Source organism: Corapipo altera, unplaced genomic scaffold (genome assembly GCF_003945725.1).
Source record: "Corapipo altera isolate COAL_440 unplaced genomic scaffold, ASM394572v1 49, whole genome shotgun sequence".
In the NCBI taxonomy this organism is placed as follows: Eukaryota; Metazoa; Chordata; class Aves; order Passeriformes; family Pipridae; genus Corapipo; species Corapipo altera.
The window spans coordinates 1,503,190-1,512,301 of NW_020884879.1; the positions used below are offsets into that span (position 1 = coordinate 1,503,190).

Consider the following 9,112-nt stretch of genomic DNA (forward strand, 5'->3'; position numbering starts at 1 on the left):
CTTTGCACAGCAGGTTTCTCTCTTCCAAATAGAGGACTGACAAAATAATTTAATCTGTTAAACAGCGTATTTTTGACATTCAGACTGACAGATACGGGAAGTATCATAGTGCTGAATAACATAAAGGATATACGTTGTTATTCCTCTTAGTAAAGTGCAATTCTAGGTGTGCTGGATTCTGCTTTTATGCAAAGAGTTGGGTTGGTCCAAAGTAGCCTGTGAGCCAACTAGAGCCACTGAAACCCCATGGGTTTGTTGGCCATAGCTTTGTGCCTGCTTTGGGGGTATGGACCCAAGACAGCACTTCTTCCTTGTGCTGAGGAAGAGCACATTTGGGGGCCATGTTTTCACCTGGGCCCTGCTGCCATCCAGGGATGCAGGGACTGAGTTGTACACCCCATCTTCCAAGCAGCAAGGACAATGGTGGGCCCTTCTCTCCTTGCATTGCACCTTGGCAATGGCACTCCCCCTTGTTACTACAGCTCTTGCTGAATCCAAACTTGAATTTTTTCAGTTCACTTAGCTACAGTCACAGAGCCCTGGATAGGATTGTCCCCATCACTCTCCCCCCTTCTCATCCACTTAGTATTTTTCTCCAATTCTACCCTCAATCATAACAAAATGTTTAACATATCCTACTTTCACTGTAATAATGCTGGCTACATCCAAAAGGCCCACGCGATGTGAAAAATTCACCCAAAAATACTCACATTAGCATTCAGCCAAGCTCTTGTGGGGTTTGTCCTGCTGACTTGGTCCAATCCTGTTTAATTCATAGGGCTTCCTTTTCCAGTTGAGCTTTAATTGTTTGCTTTCCAGTTCTCTCCATGGGCTCAACCTAGTCAGTTCCATGCTCCACAAGTCCAAATGCTGAGCTAAGGTTAGCATATTTCAGTATAGAATATTTTTACCTTTCCAGTAGTTACAGGTCACAATCATTAGTTTCTCCTATCTACACTTATTAAAGGAAACACTTGTGAAAGATATGTCACCTTCTGGACCTCAGAGGTACATGTAGTTCCAAGCAGGCACAAGAAAAACATGTTTTTTCCATTTCTTGCAAGCAGAAATTAGGTTAATTTCTTCGGAAAACTCCTTCTAAAGGAAACTTCATTCAACAATTCTGTTGAAGTTATCAAAAGCAAAACCAAATTGATTTGAAAACAGCACAGATCACAGATAAAGTTTGTGAGATGAGTAGGAACTGTTCTCATAGGTAGTAAGAACTAAAATAAGAGTATAGCATTAATTCTCATTTTAGGCTGAATTATACTCCTCTCCAGTTCCATGAGTGAAATATCTTGGAACATATTCATGTTAGGCTCTACCTTTTCCAGAAAAAAAAAAAAAAGTTTTAAACTTTCAAACCAGAGTACAGACAGCAGTTTCAGCCAGTTCAGGGGTTGTTGCTTTCCCTGTGTCCTGCTGTCCAAGCAGAAAACAAAAGTTTTGCTGTAGTTTCTGGTGGCTAAGCAGGGATCAGGAGCTGTGGTTCTTGGCTTCTAGTTCAGGCATGAGAGACCTTTCCTGCCTACCCAGGTGTAAGCCTGTTACCAAACTGAAAGAGAGAGGAAAATGCAAGCCACTTTGTCTGCCTTCTCAAAATGAACCTCGTTGCTAATTTGATTCAAAGTTGATTTTCTTTAAAGGGTGAAATAATTCAAAAAACAGTGCAAAACCTTTGTTTTTGATAAAATGAAACATTTTGATTGACACGAGCTTTTTTGGAGGCAAATAGTTTGGCTTAGTATAGAAGACGAAACTCTTTAAGTAGTGCTACATAAAGCTGTTGTCACTACAGCCCAGCTGGAGATCTGTGGGGAGTGGTACTGCATAGGGTGTCACATATGGGGTGCTTGGAGGAAAGCCGAAAGTAGCTAGGGAAAAGTTTTCATCTCCCAGCACTCCCAGGCTCTGACAGTCCCACCTCTGTTGGATTTATCTGTGGCACCAAGAGATGCCGCTGATGTCAGTGCTCACTGTTGTCCTTTCTGCTGGGGTCACTGGCCCCCAGAAGTAAATGCAATGTAAGTTTATAAGGGTGTACTGGTCATAGAGCTGGATCTGCCATCTTTAGTGTCCATGCAACAGCACGACATCTACATCATAAAGAGGTGCTGTTAAACCTGACAGAGCCTGATATAAATCACAGAGAGTATCTACATTACCTTTACTATTAAGTTCATTACAGGAACTATGGTATCTGCTGAGTTAGGGCTGACTGGGTTTGTTTGGGACCAACAGCTTCCAAGCTGTGACAGCAGAAAACTTGGCATTAGCTGACCAAATATGCATCTGGAGTTTTTAACAGAATCTGCTTAAAGCCAGCTTAGTTAAGTTAAAACCACGACTTGAAGGGCCAAGTGGCAATTCTTGTTGTGAACTTCAGAACGGATCCATTAGCAAGGTTTATTGCTTCAAGAGGAATTTCCATGGAGGTCTGTGGCACTGGCTTTTCATGCTTAAGTCATCGTGGGACAAATTCCAGCTGAATGAGTAGCCTTAGACATTTTTAGTATCTGGAGAAATGAGCAGAGACACAGAAGCAGGGCTTCTTTGTAAGCCCTGTTTCACATGCACTATCAACAAAAACAGCCTACAGTAACATCACAATGCAAATGCACTGCTGCAAAGCAAATAATACATGTGAATTTATAGTAACACTGGGTTGCTTCTTTGGTTTTTTTTTTTTTGGTTTTGCATTATTTCACTGATGAATATTAAAGTTGTGCGTGGCTAAACTTACGTTTGATGGTCACTGGCAAATGCTAAAAGCATGATCCACATACCATCCATGATGGATGTGGATGTTAGTACAGGCAGAGGATGTTAGCAGCAACCCTCTGAAGTTATCCTGTAATACTGTTGCATGGTGTTATCTTTAGAGTTTGCTGAAAGTGAGCAGGTCCTTTTTTTTCTCCTTGGAAATAGTAGTCACTCTACAGCCTACCATCACACTGATTTACTCTGAGGATTGTTACTTCAGAAAAAGGCTGCTGTATTTATCCACATTAAGAATACAAAAAAACCCAACCCCCTACCCAAAAAAACCCCCAAACTCGAGTAACATCAGTATTACACCTATCTACTTTGTTACTGTGTTCCATCTGTAATACTAAAACTGTTATGTCCATTAAGAAAGATAAATTAAGAAAGTGTTTGTATGCAAAAAATGTAAAAAATAACAGCATGAAAAATGCCTTATGTATATCAAACTACACTACTTCTTGCTCATCTAATTAGAATTAAAAGAAAGTCGTTTGACTCCTTAAAATTCAGTCATCTGAATTTTAAAATCAGTCAATAACAGCAGGGGAACAGTACATTATAACCACCTAGTTTGGGGACAATCGGCTTTTTAATTGTTCTTTTTACTGTTTGCAAATACTGGGGTCCTTTAATATTGAATTATAAATTCAACATGAGTGGCAACAACGGCTGAATAAAACCAACCTTTTCCTAAAGTAATCGAAAGGTGCGACTTAATTGCACGCCCTCTTTGGTCCTGGAGGCTTAAGCGAAATGGATAAACACTGCCAGTGATTACATGAACGAAATGGAATTGCGGTATTCCCACGGCGAACGTACATATTTGTACTTTTAACTGCAAATAGAAGGCTATGTCCGCGAAGCCATTAACACCTAGGGTAAGAAAGGCAAAAGGGAAGGCGTCGCGTCCCCGGAGGTGAATTAGCAGCATCGCTTATCTTCGGGCCGATGGGGATGGGACCTGCACGACCGGGAACTGCCTCCGCGGCTCCCTTCGACACCTCCATCTATCAAACGAAGGGCAGAACCAGCGTCTGCGGGGATGATAGGCCAAGGGGGGGGTACACCCATTTTGCCTGTCGGTGGGGCCCCACACGTCTCGTCGGAAACCTCTCCTCATCTCGGTCTGCATGCTACCTCCCGTGGCATGCTTAACGCATACCTTCCGAAGGCAGGAGTCATCCACTTACTTTTGATAGCAGCGCGGAGTAAGGCTATTAATAGGTTATCTAATTACCCCGATCTACTAACTCTGAAATCTCTGATTCTGTGATGTGGTTGTTTTGATTTGATTTTCCAATCCAGTAGGGCTTCCATTTATAGAACTGGTCAGACTCGCTCTGGAAGATATTATTTTAACGTTTAAAATCAACTTTCATTCCAAGCAGGAACAAAGTCCTCAAATTTTGGCATTTCTCACGAAAGCAACTAGTGAAAACATTATTAGTTCGGATGGAGGGAAGCGATTTGCTTAGCTAAGATTGCGAATGTTGTTGTTTGGAGTTTTATTATTATTATTATTATTATTATTATTCGGCACTAGGTCTCAGACATTTCGGTCAGGCAGGTAAATGGCGAGAAAAGCGGTTTCAAAAAGAAAGGCGAGAGTCTGTCGCGATGCCAAGAGAAACGGAGCGGCCCCGCCGGATCTCAGCATGGACACGCATGAAACAGAACTACTCCCGAAAAATGCTTCCAGGAGGACGCATTCATTTTGTCCTGTGGAAAACATTTAACTGGAAGATTTTTATCTGTTCTGATTTATTTGATTTCCTAGGCAGAGAAGTAAGAAGACAACTAAGGCAGGGGAGTGTTGCACGGCAGGTTTCGGTGCATAAAACGATATTTCTTTCACGGAGTGCGGCAGTGGCGACAATCGTCCAGGGAGCAGTTGGTGACGGTGGATTTTGCCTGTGTGGGGTGTGGGGGTTTTTTGTTTGGTTGGGGGTTTTTTGTTGTTTGGTTTTGTTTTTTTTTTTTAAGTGAGAAAGAATGAAGTCTCTGCAACCTGTGCTGCGGGAATAGGGGCGGAGGCAGGATAACTCATTGCAGATCGGATTTGATATCGCCTAACATCCGTAATAGGGAACGGGGGAGGATGAAGAGAAGCCCGACGCTGAAGCGCTGGGGAGGAGAAGCCCGGCTCCGCCGTGCTCCGCATCCCTCCGTATCCCTCTCTCCCACAACAACTTCTCGCAACAAGAACACCCAGAAACTTTCCCCCGGGCTTTTCGTGTCAGATCCAGCAGAAGAGAGCCCTGAAAGCCTTCCCTAGCACCCAGGCAGGAAAAGACGGTGATCCGAGGGGTCCCCCACGGCTCCGGCCCGGGCGGCGGTGGCGGTGCCTCTCACCCTCCCGCCTCCCTGTCCCCTAGGCGAGGCGGCGGGACACAGGGTGGGGACCTTTTCTTCTACCCTTGTCTCGAAACGGGTTCTTTCGCCCGGGGCACCAGAAGCCAATCCACACACTGAGTCGAAGTACTTGATTTATCTCTACAGTTGTGCGCAGAAAGGGGTTGCTGCAATTATTGTGTATATATATATATATATATGTATATATAGTATTCTTCACCACAAAGCATAAGTGCAACACAGGCCCAATGCTTCGTAGTAAGGGCATGGAGGTGCCCGTTGATAAAAGAGTCAAAATTAGACTATTTTAGTCACCGACCCTTAAAAACCTTTAAAACTGCCGAGAAACAGTACAACTAATCCTTAACTCATTTTCAAAGTCCCCGTGTATGAGTTTGGAAAGAGATAAAGCGCATATGCGCCCATTGGACAGAAGCATCTAAGTCATAACTATGTTTTTTAGGGTGCTGCGTGGGTCTGCCTCCCAGTGACCTCGAGAGCTGGAGGGCATCGCCTTCGTCCTGTGCGCCCCAGTGGGGCTCAGCGTGCGGATACTGCGGATCGCGGGCTCTAGGAGTCAGGTTACGCAGCAACAGGAGCCTCCTCCGCAAGTTTTGTTGATTTTAATATCTCTCTCTTTTTTTTTTTTTTTTAAAGGTTGAAATCATTAACCAGCCGGACCTCGGATACTGGAGGACAGGCAAATAAAAAGAAGCTGTAGATCATTATTAAAAAAAAACCAAACAAACACACACACACACAAAAAACCCCAACAACCCCCCAAAACCAACAACAACAAAAAAACAAACCCAAAAACCAACACACACAAAAAAACTAACAACAACTCCCCCAACCCCCCAAAAACAACAACAAAACCAACCAACCAAACAAAAAAACCAAAACAAACCGCAAAACCCACACGCTTGGACACCTATTGCATAAATGTCCATGTGGGCTCTCTGCTGCCTGATGCTTATTTGAGCGTCAAGGGTTGAAAGACACCCAAAAGCACGCGGCAGAAGGTCACAAGTGACGGGGAGGCTGCTTACTGCAGTGGGGAGTAACCTTCTGCCCCACTCCCCACCGCTGGGCACGACTTCAACACAGGGGAGAGCCGAACCACCGGGCAGGAGCGGGCAATGATCCTCGGAGCCTGGTCAGGGTGTCCTGTCCAGGGCCGGGGCAGCCGCGGGGCCCGGAGTCTGCTATCTGCGTACAGCAAAAAGGGCCGGAGCTCAAGCCCGGCCTGTCAGCACCTGGCAGCCCTTCGCTAGGAGTTTCGGAGAAAGTAAAAAGAATCCCTCCTCACCCTTGAGAATTCAGGGGTCCCCCTTCCCCACGGGACACATCTGGTCTATTGCAAAGGGCACGTTCGCTATGCCCGCCCCCGTCCTTACTGTGCTGTGTACAGGACACTGCTGCTTTGGAGGTCAATTTGATTAACCACTACCCTGAGCTCCATAGGGCTGTCCCGCCCGGCCCGAGGTGGAGGTGATGGGTGATGTCAAAGGCCCCTATCCCTCTGAAATGCCTCTTTCCCGGTGGATGCGGATTGCCCCGCCGGCTTCAGCCGCGGTGCCTGCGGCGGGAGCGAGAGCCCTGCTCGGAGCCGGCCGGCCGGCAGCTCCCCGCTGACCTGGGCGCGCCTGAGCGCTGCCGGTGCCCCGATCGATAAGTCCGCTTCAATGTCACAGCGGCTGCGGGATGGAAACACTCCGTATCGTGGGGTGGCCTTGATAAAAGTATATTTTAAGTAGTGCGGATAAGCGAAGGGGAGAAGAGAGGCGGAGAGGTGCCGGCACGTCGCCCGTAATAACCGCTGCGCTTATCAGCACGGCCTGAACTCCCCAGCAGTTTCTAAAGTACATTAAGTTACATAAACACGTCTCGGAAAAGAACACACTCCAACCTGCGATAGTCACCGAGGTGACCCCTCGTACCGCCTCACACCCGAACCCGCCGGCCCCCCGCGGCCGCAGCACCGCGGGAGCATCGCGGCCTGACACGGCGGGCGATGCCCGCTGCTCCCGGGGCGGCGGAGATGCGGCCGGACCGAGCCTGCCCCTCCTCCCTAGTGCATCCCTGCAAAGGGATCACGTTTGCAGAGACCCAGGAGTGGGGGAAGGAGCAACTGCTCTGCACTTGCACATGTCTGTCCCCCAACCCTTTTTTGGGAGGCTGAAGTGCCCACGAGGGAATTTGCCTTAATTGGATACGAAGCTCTCTTTTTTTTCCCCCAAACTGCCTTCTTCCCTCTTTGGCCACAGCGATCAGGAGCGACGGTTACCTTACTGGCACCACCTCCCCAGCGGTGTCTTCCCACAGTGAGCATCCCCCCGGCCGCAAAAATGCTCCCGCACATGCACCCCCGGGTGCCTTATCCAGGCCCGGGGCAGGACATACCTGAGAGCCTCCCGGAGCTCCGGGGCGAAAGTTACGTCAGAAGAGTGGGATTTGGGAAAGGAGTGACGTAACGAAGAGTTAGGAACCAGAGACTATATTTGAGCGGTTCGAGAGCAAACCCGAAACGGAGAGGAAAGGGGTGACTGAAAACGGTTTCCCACGCTGGTCCCAGTTTAAACCGGGTTTTCTTATCGTATCTGTCGGAGGAAATAAAATGAAACTTGTAGCCCGGCTATAAGGTAAACAGGCTAATCGGCAGTAAAAAAAAAAGGAAAAAGAAAAAAGAGAAAAAAACCCAAGGCGCCTGAAGTGTAAAACACGGGTCACTTTGGAGTCAGGGAAAGAGGCGCCTGCCTGGCCAGCGCGGCCGTTCTTCTTCACAGCCACCATCAACTTTCGGGCAGACACCCCCGGGCAGGTTCCCACTCCCCACCCTGGTGTTACATGGGCACCGGCATGTGCCGCTGGCTTGAAAAAAACCCTCACGGTATTTCTCGCATTATATGCACCCTTACACGTGTTTGAAATACTCTCGAGTTTAAATGGAAAAGAGGTATCCAAATGACTGAAAGGAAATGTAGGGTTTAAAGCCGATAGCTCGGCGCTTTTCAGCACACAGGTTTGCAGTGGCAGCACCCAAGCTGGGAAGAAGTGGCACGGGCATCGATTCCCGCGTCTTCTCCTGCTCTTGTTGCACATTTGCAGGTAAAAACCATGGGAAAATATTTTACGTTGCAAGTTGGGATCGGAAAACGAGCTGGGCGCTGGCAGACAACGAATCCCTGCCCACGATTGCAAAAGCTTGTTTTCTATTTAATGTTGAACCCACTAAAATACACCTAAAAATAAAAAGAAATCACTTCAACCTGGCAGGGTGACTGATGTTATTTAAGGATATTATTTAGAGACAACTGACAAGAAAGAAGTATAACCTTTAATCGTACAATTTAATAGAGAAACAGTTTATCGAGAAATTGATTGTTTTCCGACCAAACGTCTGCCGTGCTATACGACAAAAATTAACGCGCATAATAAAACTTCCAAGTCACAATCGGTTCACCCACGCCGGCAGACCGGATGGCTACAGCCAGAGTTTTGCCGTACCCCCAGCACTGCAAATTCTTCACCTCCCCTTCACCTTGCCTGGAAAGACCGAAAGAAAAGCTGTGCCTACCCCAGGAACGACAGCACCGCGCATCAGCAGGTTTGGGCTCGGTTTCTGTCGGGAGGGCTCATGCCTGCCGGCTGCCGAGAGCCGGGCTCTGCTCTAGTTCAGCCTTTAGCCGCCGATGACTCTTTCTGTACAAACTGATGATGACAGATATCCAACTGATAACCTCTGGTGAACGAAGTTATTTTAATTTCCAGTCACTTTCCTGCTAAGTACCATATCAGTTTGTACACAGCTGAGATAAGAGGGCTGGGGGGGGGGGGGGGGATAAGAAAGAAACGGAGGGAAAATGCCTACCGCCAGCTGTTGGGATGGACACATCCCACAGCTTGCTTTGGCTTCACCTGACGGTTGGGGCAACTCAAGGAGGAGCCACATTTTTTACCCTCGGATAGCTCTTATTTTAAGGAGTAAAAA

The 9,112-nt window shown here is 47.2% G+C and overlaps 1 long non-coding RNA gene across 2 annotated transcripts in view; it reads right to left on the reverse strand.

The window, feature by feature from the left end:
- Positions 1–8,858, reverse strand: part of LOC113945123 — a 34,429-nt gene extending 25,571 nt beyond the window's left edge. For both annotated transcript variants that reach the window (XR_003526955.1, XR_003526956.1), the window contains exon 1: positions 8,699–8,858. This is a non-coding gene — a long non-coding RNA (uncharacterized LOC113945123). The remainder of the gene's footprint in view (positions 1–8,698) is intronic.
- Between the last annotated feature and the right edge of the window lie 254 nt (positions 8,859–9,112).